We start from the raw sequence: 13789 nt of genomic DNA on the forward strand, positions 1-13789 counted from the left end.
ACAGGTCCCCATTGCACCCCCATAACCCACCCCACCCCCCCCAGCAGCCGCCGGGGCCGTGCCGAGCCGCGCCGAGCCGTGCCGAGCCGCAACGGCTCGGCACGGCTCGGCGCGGCTCGGCACGGCCCCGGCGCGGCATAAAAGGATTTAACACAGCCCGTCTCGGCTCTCCCCCCCCTCCCCGTCCGGTTATCGGGCTGGTTAATCCCGTATGTAAATGGCAGCCAATGGATGGTGCCGTTGAGCGGGGTTGGGATTAGCGGCGGGGCGAATGGCTGGCACTTTTACTGGGATTACAGAACAAAGAGCTGCTCTCCTTTCCCAGCTTGGGGGGGGGTGGTTTGGGTTTTTTTTTTTTCTCCCGCCCCCCCCCCTTCTTCCCTCCACCCCCCCCCTCCCTCCTCCACCTCCTCCTTCCTCCTCCTCCTTCTTTCCTTTAAGCCCCCACCGGGTAGTACCGGCTCCGCCCGGGGAGGAGGGAAGCGGCGGGAGGCGGCGGGAGGCGGCTCCATCCCGGCCCCCGCCCGCCCGCCCCCGCCGCTCCCGCGCAGCCTCGCCGGGGGAGGCAGGAGCGCCGCGCCCGAGACGCCCGCGGTAAGGAAAAGTTTTGCCCCCCCCCCCCCCCCCTCCTCATGGTTCTCCCCTCCTTCCCCCCCTCTCCTCCGCCTCGGTCCCAGTCCGGGGGGTGACGGTGGGGAGAGCCGGGGGGGAGATGCGGGGGTTGGGGGATGCTAGGTGCGATGGGGCTGGGGGGGTGCGGAGGGGTGATAGGGGGGCGTTAGGGCTGCGGGGGTGCAGAGGGGGTATCAAGGTTTGGGGGGCAATAGGGCTAGGGGGGATGCTGGGCTCATTAGGGCTGGGGGGGTGCAGGGGGGCATTAGGGCTTGAAGGATGCCGGGGGGGGGATAGGACTGGGGGATGCTGGGGGGGCAGTAGGGCTGGGGGGGGGAATTGCTAGGCTCATCAGGGCTGGGAGAGTGCAGGGGGGCAATAGGGATACTGGGAGGGATGGCGCTGGGGGATGCAGGGGGGCATTAGGGCTGGGGGACGCTGGGGAGCGATAGGGCTGAGAGGTGGGGGGGCAATAGGGCTGGGAGATGCTGCAGGGCAATAGGGCTGCAGGGATGCTGGGGGGTGTTAGGGCTGGGAGGGATGTTGGGGGGCCATAGGGCTTGAGGGAGATGCTGGGGATATTAGGGCTGGGGGCGTGTGTTGAGCTCATTGGGGGTGGGGGGGCATTAGGGCTGGCAGGGGGGAATGCTGGGGGTGATGCTGGGGCTTGGGATCCATCAGGGCTGGGGGGGGATACCAGGAGGCAATGAGGCTGGGGCGGGGGGGCATAGGGGTTGGGGGTGATAGTGCTGCAGGGGTGCTCGGGGTGGTGAGGCAGGGGGGTGCAGGGAGCAGTAGGGCTGGGGGGGTGATAGCACTGAGGGGGTGCTGGGGCAGCTGGGCAGGGGATGTCCGGCTGGCCCTTCGTGCCCACCACCGCAACGGTGTTCCCTATCCCTAAGGCAGCTCCAGGGCCACCACCTGCCCCGGCTGCGTCTTGTGGTGCCGGGCAGGAAGGGAAGCTGCAAGCAGGGCTCTGCCGGGGCTCGTCTCCCTCTCCGCCGGCGCAGGGAAAGGCGGCAGCGCAGCTGAAAATAGAAACGCAGGGTTGAGCTGACGAAGCGCTTGGGGGTTCGGCTGGGCTGGTGACCCGGCCTCGGCACCACGGCCCGTGGGGTGGAGGGACAGACGGATGGACATCCTCTGCGGCTCCCCAGTGCTGGTGGGGGCAAGCAGAGGTTTCTCGGTGCGTGGGGATGACCGTGATGGGGAGAAAGTTGCTCCCCGGGGAGCCGGTGCCCTTGTCCTTCCAGCGCGTGGGGCTGGCGGTGGGTTTATCTGGGATAAGCTGTAAATCAGAGAGATCCTATTAATGCATCTTGTGCCGGCGTGAGCCTCGGACCCGTCGGCGCTGTGCAGGTAATCCCGGGTGTTCGCGGCGGGCGCCAGGCACGCCTGGGCGAGAGCGCTTCGGGAGGCTTTGGTGCCGCTGAGCATCGCTGCAGAGCCATGGGGCCGGGTGTTGTGGGCGCTTCGGGATCGGTCGCTCGGCCTCCTGCTGCATCCATCGCCCATTGATGTGCAAGCTCCAGACATTGGAACTGCCTGGGGATGTCAGCACGGACCCTCACATGACGGGAGCCCCTGGCTTTGGGGTGTGTGTTCCCCACGCTGCTCCCACTTGCAGGAGCTGCTGGAAGTGCTGCAGCTGGGGAATAATCCCGCAGATGCGAGCGCCTTTAATTCCACAGGATCCCAGGTCTCTGGTCCCCACCGGCACAGCCAGACCCGCTACGTCGGCTGTTGCCCATCCGAGCCCACGGAATTTCCTACTCCGGTGGAAAGTGCTTGCTCAGAAATAAGAAAGCAGTGAGGCAGCTGCCAGCATCAGACTCGACCCCGCCGGCGGCTGAGGGGCTGGGATGCTAAAGGCCACGGCTCGCTGCCTCTGCCGCTGCCCATGGGCCCCTGCCGCCGGAGCAGCGAGCCCTGGCACAGCGGTGTGTGCTGCCGTCGGGGCGATAGCAAGCAGCCGGTCGGGTGTCAGGGTCGCCTTTGAGCCGCAGCAGCACAGTGTGGCTCTGTGGCTGCCCGCGGGTCCCCCGCTCCTCTCCCTTGGCTCCCGTTGACCGCCGGGTGACGGGGTGCCCCAGTTCGGGGCTGTGCCACTGGTTTTCCCATGCACTGCTGCTGTGCGAGTTGGTGTTGCCTCTCAAGGCCGCGTTTTTGGGGCGAACCCTGCCCAGCATGTGTCACCGCTGGGTGCGGGCAGGGGAAGGGGTTGGGCAGCTGCCCTCGCGGGGGGTGCTTGCAGGAGCTGGCAGGTGACGAAGGGGACTCGTGCTGGTGGCCACCGCTGCCTCCCTCTGCTGTCCCTCCCAGGAGTGCTTTCACCTCTGGGCGAAGGAGCTGCTGGTGCTGCTGCGGGTCGCTGCTCTTTCAGGTTTGCTAATGAGAAGCTGGGAGAGGAGGGAAAGAACCTGCTCAGGGACGTATTTAGCAACCTGCCCTACCAGCCGGGGCGAGAGATGCGGTGCCCTCGCTGGCAGGCCAGCGCTGTCCCGGCAGCCTGGTGCAGTGCCGGCAGGCATCTGGTGGGACCTTGTGTGGGGCAGGAGGTGACAAGGAGGGTGGGCTTTGGGGCCAGCACAGAGGGGACAGGTCTGGCTGTCCCACATGACGTGCATCACATATGACTTGAGTGATGCTCTGCTAAAAGAAAGGAGAAAATCCCCAAACCCCCAAAATCCCAGACCCAAAACAAGTGACCTCTCAGTGTTGGAGCTAATGGGGGAATTCCCATCTGCTGTTCCCGCAGGAAATAGCTCAGATTTTTTTCGGCAATTATCGATGCCCTGTGCTTCCTTTGGGAATTTCGGCGGCTGCACCCCGGCAGCCAGGCTGGAGGAATGCAGAGGGACTCCGGTCGCTGGCCAGGCCCATCCCCGTCCCATCGCCTGCTGCGGGGCTGACCCCTGGGGTGGGCGCAGGGCTCGGCGCCGGCCGTCCCCGGCTTGGTGCCCTGCCCTGCCCATTGGCCGACGGGCGCGGTTATTCCTTGTGCCGCCAGCATCCATTTGCAGATGCCTGTGGCAGGTGGACATGGCGGTGGTTCATCCTGGAAGAAGAGGTGTGGATGGGGACTGCTTCTCCCGGGATGGCTGGGCTTGGGTGTCGGTGGTAGGTGATGGTTTGGGGAAGGGGATGAGTGGGCGAGGGGCTGTGTTGGTGTCCACGCTCTGCTCCTGGCCTTCCGGCCACGTCTGCCTGTGTTGCACCTTGTCGCCAATGACAAACCTCCTCCGGGGCTTTGGGGGGAGCAGAGGCGGATGCTGAAGGCACCTGGGGTGGGTTTGCCACCACCAGAAGCCTTGCCCTGAGGGCAGGGAGGAGGAGAGGAAAGGACCTACTGGGAGCCCCTTCTGAGCACGGAGGTATCCTTCCAGGAGCTAAAAATGTATTTATTGATTCATTTATTGGGAAGAGCCCAGCTGGAAGCTGTAAGGAAGGGCCTCTGGTGTCCATCTGGATGCTGGCCTGAGCAGCGGGGCTGGGGGCAGAGAGCAGCCCTGGCTGGAGGTTTGCCATGGAGGTGGCAGGCCTTTTGCAGACTGGAGCAAGGTTTCCCAGGACCTTGCTCTGCCCCGTTGCAGCCTGTCCCTTCACAGGACATGTTTTATTTACGTCTCTTGAAGCATTGTCTTTAAAAAGAGGTCAGGAGCCCTCGGGCTGGTCAGAAGCTGCAGAAGGCTCGGGGCTGTGCGGTGGCCAGGGTCTGGGTGGACTTTATGGATTGGGAGTTTGGGGTTTTTTTGCTCGCCAGTTCAATGCTTTGTTTCTTAGTGCAGCCCCATTCGTTGAATTTGCTTCAAGTCCAAGAGAAAAGCATCAAGTGAGTCCAGGTGGGCACTCAGCCCTGCTGCGTGGTGCCCCCGTGGTGGTGGAGCAATGGGCTGGGCTGGGGAGCTGCTGCTGGAGAAATCCCCTAAAGCATTGCTGTTGTGGGAATACTCCCGTGTCTCGTCCTGGTTCGGGAGCTGCTGCCGAACGCCACCTTACAAACACTTTAGTGGTGATTTCCGAGGGACTTGCCTATGGCAGCAGCGAGGCTTTCCCATAGGTAGGATGCTATGAAGAAAAGCACTTGGTACACGAATCCCCTCCTCGAGAGCAGGCTGCACTGAGGTGGGATTTACATTCCTGTGCGCAAGCAGCTTCCGTTTGAGTTTTCTGGCTTCCCATTGCCTTGTCTCTGCTCTGTGCTGGTCTGCCTGGTTTGAGAATTAACCTCAGCAGGATGAGCAGGGGACCAGTGAGGAGCATCGCTCTGCTGCTGCATGTCTGCACGGATGTCATCGTCCTTTACCGGGGTTTCCCCGCTCAGAGCTGATCTCCACTTCTCACGTAAGGGATGAGGTGTCTGTCTTCATTTTCTTTTCAGTCTGCAACATCAAAAGGAGCAAACGCTGGTGGGGAGGTCAGTGTGGACCCGGGAGGGGTCCTGGAAACGTGTCACCCAGTGCCTGCCTGCATGCCTGGGACCTCTGTCCCAGAAGATTAAAGGGGACAGACCCAGATGTCCCCTGCCCGTGGGTGACATCCCCTGTGGGGTGTGCCAGGGTCTGGCTGCACCCCTGAGCCATCCAAGTGGGTGCAAGCAGGTGGGTGGAAAGGCTCGTGGTGGGCAGCATGGACCTGCTGCTGATCCGCTCCTGGAGCCCCATGGGCAGAGTAAAACCTGGGAGCTTGGAGGGTGCTTTGGGGCTTAGATCCCTCTGGAGACGGCCGGGAGGAAAACTGGTGGGCAGGATGTTTTGTAACCTTTTTTATTTTTTTGGAGCATTTCTTGCACTTTTTGGTGATGTGTGTGAGTGCTGGTCGCTGCCAGGGGTTGTGTGGCCTGCTTAGCAGGGATGTTCTGAAGGAGAGACCTCCCCCTGTAAGGGGTGGATGGAGGTTGGAGGGATGTGCATGCCTCCAAGAGAAACGTGTGGTGTCCAGGCTCTGACAAGCAGCAGCTTTATGGGGTAGTTTGAAGTGGGGCTGAAAAATCCCTTTATATGAGAAGGGGCATTTGGTAGAGAGGTTGGAGCCTGTCCCTGGCTGAGGCAGGGGATGGACGCGTGGGATACCAGCCACAGGTTGTGCCAGTGGCGAGGCCATTGAGGAGCCCTTGGCTTCCTTCTCCCTTGCTTTAAAAAAAAAAAAAAAAAAAGGCAAAAAACTCTCAAAGCTTTCCCTCTGGTAACTGCTGGTTAGAAGAACATAGAGGTGGTCAGTCTGGCTTAGGGAAAACTCATGGTGAGTGGAGAGGGAGTCCTCCAGAGCAAGGTAACACTGGAGAAATGAAACCATTGCAGTGGGTGAAGACGACCTCCTTGGTTTTATCCAGTCACTGTGCGAGAAGATGCTTCGCCCGTCTTTAAAGGGTGGCGTGAGGGGATGAGTGCATCTCCACGCCCAGGTTTTGGCAGAGCTTGAGTCTTGCCTTTACCTCCAGCTGCGTTTGTGTGGACGTGTCTCCTGCCTGGGAAACCACCCACTCCTTTGTGGCTGCGTGAGGTGACCTTGCCTTGGGACACTGGCCACCGGGTTGCTCATCTGCTGCTGGAGCTCCAGCCTGGTGGCACCAAAGGGTTGGCCCCGGGCGTGGGGATGGCTCTGGCCATCACGCCGGGGATGGAGGTGGCTCCCTGGGGGTGGACAGAGCCCCCCTGTGCCAACATGCACAGATGAAAGAGGCAAACCCAGCCCTGCTTCTAATTAGCAGCAATCCTCGCGCCTGAAATTAAGCCCGGCCGCTTTATAAGGGCTCGGCGCCGGGGAGCACGTGTGCCACGTTGGATCGATGACGGCACTGGGGAGCAGTGCCGGTAAGGCAGGTGCTGCCCTTCCCTGCCCGCCCGCTGCCAGCCGTCGAGGAGAGCCTCTGGGATGCCGAAAGGTTTAGGACGAGGCTTGAGATGAGCTGCTGGGCTGTACGAGCTGCAGGGCAGAGACCCCAGAGGGACATGCATGGCAAGGGTGGGGTTTTCCCCGGATGGCTGCTGCTGCTCAGACCTTCCCAAAAGGGACCCTAAAGGATGGTTTGAATTTGGGGCTGGACTGGCGCCGAGCCCCGCGGGATGGGTATTTTGGCATATCTCCCCCGGCACCGGTAGGACGGGGCTGTGCCCACTGCGGTCAGGCTGTGCAACCTATTTGAGGCTCCCATCAAAGTCACGCTCCTCCCCGTCAGGTCAGTTTTCTGCTTGTTTCATTGCAGGGTAGGAGACAGGGATGGAAAAACCTGTAGGAAAGGCAGGATTATGTCTCCCTAATTAGCAGGGGCCTGATTATCATTTCTACCCAGAGCTCTGGTAATGATTAAATACGTGGGAATTATCTTTATTATTTGTATTGCATTAGTATTTAGGAGGCTAGGACCCCATTTGCTGTGCAAACAGTGAACGATAGTCCTTGCCCAGTGGAACGCTGTCTCTGGCACACTGGTCGCGTGTCCTGGGCCGGGTAGATTGGGGTTTGAGCCCTGTATGCCCGTGTCATTGCCCAAATTGCTACTGCAGCTCCGCTCCCCAGCATTTAGAAGGATTTACAGCATTGAATTGTTTGTCTTTTTTGTTGCATATGAGTCACATGTGTTTTAGTGTGTGTGTGTGTGGGGGGAGAATCAGTGTATTAACATGACCTCTGAAATCGTGATTTATATATAGATTTAAAATACATGTATATTTTTGGCACCCGGGTTGTCAAAGCCCAGGAGTTGCCTGCCGCCTTTAGATGCTCTTGCTTTATTGTTGGAAGGCTACAATAAAGCAATCTTGTTAGGTAAATATAACGATGTTATGATCCTCCATCTGCTAAAGTGCTGCTGCGCGGCGCTGGCAGAACGGTGGGAGCTGCCTGCCGTGCTGCCTCTCCCCTGCTCCTTCTTGCTGGTGTCTGCCCTGGGTCTCGCATGTCCTAGGAGAAACGGGAGTGGTTGGTATGGATGGAGAAACCCTTCTTACGGTTTCCTGCCTTTTAACCAGCCAGGGGATGAGCTGTTAAACCCTTCCAGCTGGTGAGGGCTGATTCCCATTGGAGCGCGGTGGGGCTGTTGGGATGGTGCTGGGGTCATCGGCAAGTCCCCCAAAAACTGGGTCATCGCATTGCCAACCTGTGGAGACCCCGATGTGTGGGGATGCTCTGGTCTGTAGGGACACCCTGCAATGCCACCAGGTCCCACAGCGTCATCCTTGCTCCCATCTGAGCGGTGGGACAATGCTGTCCCGGTGGCAGCAGGGAACCCCCGCACACCCCCTGGGTGCTGGAAGCCCTTTTGCAATCACCAGCAGGAAGGATCGTGCTCAGTCGGCAAAATATGTGAGGAACTCTGCTTGTTTAAAGTGCCTTTGGGGTTTTGGGCCTTAAATAAACATCCTGGTTGGGGTTTGGGTTGGAGGTTTTCATCCTGGGAAAGGCAGGCGGGGGGAAGGGAGCCGCGCTGGTGCCCCAAGTCTGCATGCGCCTTCTGACAAGGTTATAAATTAGCTTCATTAGAGGAGGATCACTGAAAATAAATTGCTCTGCACCCTTTAGGGGCATCGCCGGGCTGTAATTTCATCTCGTCTTTCTGGGGACGAATGCCTAGAAACCCCCGAAGTGAAATTACAGCATTTCACCCTGCATTAGAGCTTGGTGGTTTTGCCCTCAAAAATACAAATACCCCTGTGCCCCCAGATGAAGCTCGGCCGGGGGCTTGCATCCAAAGCAGGTTTCTGGCACGCGCCGGCCCCCTGCCACCACTGCCCGATGGCGTCCTTGGGGGACGCATGGCTGGGGAGAGGAGCGTGCCGGGCGTCAGAACCCCGATGAAACAGCGCGGTTCAAACCGAGTGGCCCGTGTGCCGCTAATACAGATCTGCGGCGGGAGCGGGCAGCAGGCGACCTTTAACAGGACATTAAACATTTATTAAAACCGTTACAATTAGTGTCAGGTTGTATTTATTTTATTTAAAAAGAGAGGGGAGAAAAAAAGACCTCTAAGAGAGGCGAGCGTGACCTGAGAGTCCCGTGAGCTGTTTGACCCAGTGCGGTGCGACCCCAGCCCTCCCCATGCAAGCTCCCGGAGCAAAGAGCCGGCTCTGGGATGGATCCAGCATCCACCCGTGCCCTTCCCATGGCTCCTTGCTGGATCTCGCTGCAGGGAAGAGCAGGCAGCAGCGGCACATCCCAGCATCCAATCCCACCTTCATCCTGGGCCCCTCAAATACTTATTGTTTAGGTGGGTTAATTTTTTTTTTCCCCCCACCTGCCCAAAGGTTTATTCCTTTACGGGGGATGGGAGAGCACAAGATTAGCCCCACATCTCTACCGCATCATCTTCCCGCAGCCGCCGGCTTTCCCCGAGCCGCCCCTCCGAGGATTACGCGCTCTCTTGAAAACCTCTTTGTTTCCCCATGTTTGCTGTTGTAATTTATGTACGATGCCGTCGCTTGTTGAAAAACAAGGTCTTTATCTCCGTGGGAATTACACCTGCAGAAATCCAGCCCTATCGCTGCCTGTGCGCGAGGCTCTCCATGATAAAAGCCGGCTCCAGCGCTGCCACAGAGATGCAAAAGTTTCCTCTACTTTAGCTGCCGGCGAGAGCGATGCTTGCCTCCCCTCTGCACCTTGTAGTGCACAAATCGCCTCATCTTTAAATGCTCTCTGAAAGCAGGCTGCTTGGGTTGTGGCTTCATCCCCAATAAATTCTCTTCCTCTTGATTTATTTCTTTCTCCCCTAGCAGCATAGGTATCATTGAATATATTTTATTTTTTTTAGCTTCTGGTTGATTTATTTTATTTTTTTCTGCATGTAAGATGCATATTTCCACACTCACTGACCTTCTGGTATGCTGTGGACCCGGCAGAGTGATGCCAACAGACAGAGCGGAGAGCACCCATCCCATGGGGCCAAGGGTGCCTGTGGGTGGCTGGCAGCTGCGCTCCTGGAAAGGGCTATTTTTAACAGCTGGGCTTGTGCTGGGTTGCCATTGATGCACTGGAGCACGTAGGCATCCTTTATTATTTTAAACACGATAATTAAAAATAACGCGGAGTTGTCTCTGCTGTGGGTAGCTGCTGCTGAGGATGCTCCAGGATGCCGGATTTCCCATGGTGCGGGGGTCTCATCCCCAGACTGGCGGGTGGGCTTTGCCACAGCACGTGTCCGGCTCCCCTCTGGTTCCTATCCCCATTGGGGCAGGGAAGCCGATGCCTGTCGGCAGCTGGAGCCGGCCCTTCGGAGGTGCAAGACCAGAAGAGCAGGAAGGGAAATGGTTCCCGTCGGGGCCGTGGGCGAGGAGAGCAGTGGGAGGGTGGCTCTCCTCCCGGCACCGGCTGTCCTTGTGTGCCCCTTCCCCATGGCTCTGCACCCCCTAAAAGCAAAATGGCAGCAGCTGGGGTGCATGCCAGTGTCACCCGGGTGGGAGCCAGGACGCAGTGCCAGGGTCTCCCTCCTCTTCCTCCTCCTTTTCCTCCTCCCCATAACTCTTCGGATCAGGCTCAGGGGATGCTGGGCTGGGTCTGCACCCCCCCCCCCACCCCGCCCCGTGTGCTTCCCGCCTAGAAACCATCAGTGATGCCTATGAAAAACCTTGGAGCAAATGCCATTTCTCTTAAACCTATGTGCCGTGGGGTGTGCTGAGGGTTTTTCTCTCCTTTCCCCCCCTCCCCCTTCACTAACCTGCTTTTCACCAGCGATGCTATGAAAGGCGTTTAAGCCCAGAACCTTCCTTCTTGGTATTGATTTTGCTTTCTGCTTGAGTCTCATTTTATTGCCCTTGGTATTTTGAGTAGCTGGAAGGATGCTGGGGAGAGCCAGGCTGCCTCTTTGGAGGGGCTTTGTGTCCCCAGCAGCGAGGTGATGGGCACAGGGGCTGCGGGAGGCGTTTGTGGGGATGGAGCGGTACCCCTCCTTGGAGGTACTGATATCCCAGGGATTGCGGTTTCAGGCTGCAAGAAGCGCTCCTTGAAGATGCTGGAGAGATGCAGGATCACGCTCAGCACCCGGGGAAAGCCTCTCGTAGGGCAGCTGGGGTGGTTTCTCCTCCCAGTCCTAGATCGCTGGCCTCAGGGAGAGGTTAAGGCGCTTCCTCCCATCTTGGGGGAAAAACAGCATTTTATTTTAATCAGGTTTTGGGCTCCACTCGGGTCAGCACCTTTGTAGAGGATGAGGCATGGCGGCTGAGCGGCTGAAATAAACCCACCTATTTAAATATTTACTTGCCCATTATAAAGTAGCTCTGTGTTTACCTGCCCTGGGTGCGTGCAGTGCGAAGAGCCGTGCTGAGAGCTCACCAGCTCCCCTGGGCTTGGCACCTGGGCAGTGGGCACCCCTTGCCTAATTGCTTGCCACCCGTTTAAGGGGAACTGATCAAGAAATAAATTCACAATCTCAGGCTCCGTGGGCCCAGATGCGAATGCTTTGATCGCTGCGGAGCAGGGATGGATGCGGGCGAGCGCACTGCTTCCCATCTGCCTGGCTGAAGCAAGAGGTAATTAAGGAACTTTTGGTGTTGGGGTGATTTGGTATTTGAAAATTCTCTTTTTTTTTTTTTATCAGTTTCTACAAGTTTTGTGCCGTATGAGGCTGTGTCGGTCTTAGCGGGGTTTGGGGTACCCATCTGTGCTTGGTGGCATCCTGACTTGGGGTGGTGGAGAGCCTGAGCTGGTCCCCAGCGGTGCAGCCCCTTGTTTCCCATCTCATGGATGAAGACATCAGAGGGTTTCCATTTTTCAACCTGACAAGTGCATGTGAAAAAAATAAGCTGCGAGCCAAAAAAAAGCTGCGTGCCCTCTGCCTTCCCTGTGACAAGGTGCTCTCCCTATGCACAGCTCCAGAAATCTCTTTTTTTGGAGGGGCTGGTCCCAACCCCTGTTATCACCTCTCCTGGAAGCATCAGGAGCTAAATGAGCATCCAGCCACCTCCCGCGCCCAAACCACAATGCACATGTATTTATTTTCTGCTATTTATGGGGCATCTGAGCTGGGCTCTTGCTCTCCCCAGTGGCGAGGAACTGGGGTATCTTACAGCTGCCTTGGCACCCCCCGAACCTGCCACAGGCACCCCAAGAGGCGGCGGGTGCTGGACGGCGGGTGCCTATTTCCCTGCCCTCGCACCTAAAGCAGGCTGTGAATTTGCGACGTCGCTTCTCTTGGCGCTTCGTTGGGCGCCGGAGCTGCCGATTAAGGGAAATGTGCCACGAGGCAGGTTTGCTTTGCAGGATTAAAAGCAAATAAATATTTATGCACTATGCAAAGCAGGCCCGATAAGATATGTGTATCATTGGGAATTTGAAGCGGTTTCGGTTTGGGCCCAAGATGAAGGGGTGTGCGTGTTGGTGCGTTATGTGGGTTTAAAGGGATGTTTTTTCTCCTGCTGCACAAAAATAAAAATAAAGGGGGAAAAACAAGGTTTTTTTGCTTCTCGGGCTGCTCTGGTTTTGGGTTTCACCATCTCCCTGCATCCCCGTGTCTTTAACTGCAGGGATGGAGAAGAGCCAGGGAGAGAGGGCAGTGCAGGCAGCATTTCCTATGCAAATATAATGCTGGCCCCGTTCCTAATATTTGCTGTGTTTACACGTAAATGCAAACAACTGTTGACTTAGTTTCAACAGATAATGTGTTTCATAACACAATGGAAATGAGAATTAAGCTGGAATTTAGCAGGGGGGAACATGTGTTTCTGTGAGACCTCAGGCTCCGCCGGCCCCATGCCCATGCGCCGTGTTGTGGTCATGGTAGTGCCGGCACCGTGGGGGCTCGGGGCTGGGGCTCGGTGTCCTTGGGGGGCCCCTTCTTGCTGGGGACACCTCTGCTGACTGATTTTCCTTGCTAAACCACCCTGAAATGGGGTGAGCGAGACAAGAGGGCAAGGCGGGTTGGCCGCAGGATCAGTGAGTCGAGCTGGCCCACCAGCGAGGCTCGGAGGGGGCCGGCATCCCCCGGAGGTTATAGGGACCAGGGCTGATCCCAGGCCAGTTTTCCCCTGGGAAAGAAGGGGCTCGTGTGCTTCGGGGGGGTCAAGGCATCAGAGGAAGGGAAATGCTGGCCCAGGCCATCGTGTTGGAGCTGGATCGCCAGCGTGTCCCCAGAGGGAGGAGGTGGCAGCGGCCCGGTCACCTTGTCCCAGAGTGACTCTGAGCAGAAGCATGTGGGAGAGGCCCTGGCTGTATTTTAGGGCCGGATCCTGTCCAGCCCGGGGCTGTCTTCTCGGGGCTCCCCGGGGCCAGCCCCGATGCCAGCCCAGGCGACCTTTGAGTCACGGCTCAGATCGCCGACTTATCAGGGCCGCTCCCGTCGCCTCCGCCCCGCGCCTGCCACCCTCCCCACCCCACCGCACCCCAAATCCCGCCAGGGGGATGAGGCGGAACCCCGGCACCACCAGGGACCCCCCCGGCATGCTGCGTTGTCCTTCCCAGGTGAAGGCAATGATGCACGTGGGCTGCTCCCTACAGCCCCGAGGAGCGGAGGCATCCCCAGGGAATCGGCAATTTGGGACCCATGGGTGTGTAATCACCATCTCCGGGGCGTGGGTTTGTTCCCGTCCGTCTGTCTGCCTGTCCCTTGCCTGCTGGCTGGCTGCCACCCAGCGCGGCAGGGCTCACGGTGCTCAGGGCACAGCGTTAAAAAAAGCCGAGCCCCTGTGAATACAGCGGGGGGGAAATTTAGTGATGTGCCCCCAAGCTATATTAGACGCTGGCGAATTTCCCCATGAGAGCTTCCCCATGAGAGCTGTAGGGACGGTCACACTGGTGGGGACACCTCAGCTGCAGGTGCATGGCTCTACCAGCCACTGGGGAGCCCGACCACGGGCTGGGGACCCCCATGGACCCCCGCAGCCGCAGAGCTGCTGCTCCCGGGATGCAGGAGCAGCATGGCAGGACCCGGCGTTACAGCCCCAGTCATGATGCCAGGGCTCAGGGAAGGCAGAGCCGTCCTCAGCCAGACCCGGTGGCTCCTGGCGTGTCGTCTCACCATGGAGGGTGATGCCTCTGCCTGGGGTGGGTGGGGGCCGTGTGGCACCCGCGGCTGTTTGTGTCTGGCAGCCGGCGGTGATGCCGAGCCCTGATAGCACTGCGGTAATGGCGGGGTTTGCATGAGAAACAGCAGGTTTCGGGGCTGGTGCCACGACCAGAGGCTGCCTGGGAAGGAAATGGGGATCCCGGCTGGCTGGGGTGGGCAGCTGCCGGCAGCCTCCCTCCTCCCCGG

The 13789-nt window shown here is 58.8% G+C and overlaps 1 protein-coding gene across 7 annotated transcripts in view; it reads left to right on the plus strand.

Annotated features, from left to right (window-relative positions):
* Window positions 1-426: 426 nt before the first annotated feature.
* Window positions 427-13789, plus strand: part of GTF2IRD1 (GTF2I repeat domain containing 1) — a 68771-nt gene continuing 55408 nt past the window's right edge. For 5 of the 7 annotated variants that reach the window (XM_052804181.1, XM_052804180.1, XM_052804186.1 and 2 more), the window contains exon 1: window positions 486-594. The gene's annotated coding sequence lies outside the window, so the exon portion shown is untranslated. Of the gene's footprint in view, window positions 595-13789 lie in introns of all 7 variants that reach the window. The other 2 variants (XM_052804182.1, XM_052804183.1) reach the window with 1 other exon arrangement.

Source organism: Harpia harpyja, chromosome 12 (genome assembly GCF_026419915.1).
Source record: "Harpia harpyja isolate bHarHar1 chromosome 12, bHarHar1 primary haplotype, whole genome shotgun sequence".
Classification (NCBI taxonomy): Eukaryota; Metazoa; Chordata; class Aves; order Accipitriformes; family Accipitridae; genus Harpia; species Harpia harpyja.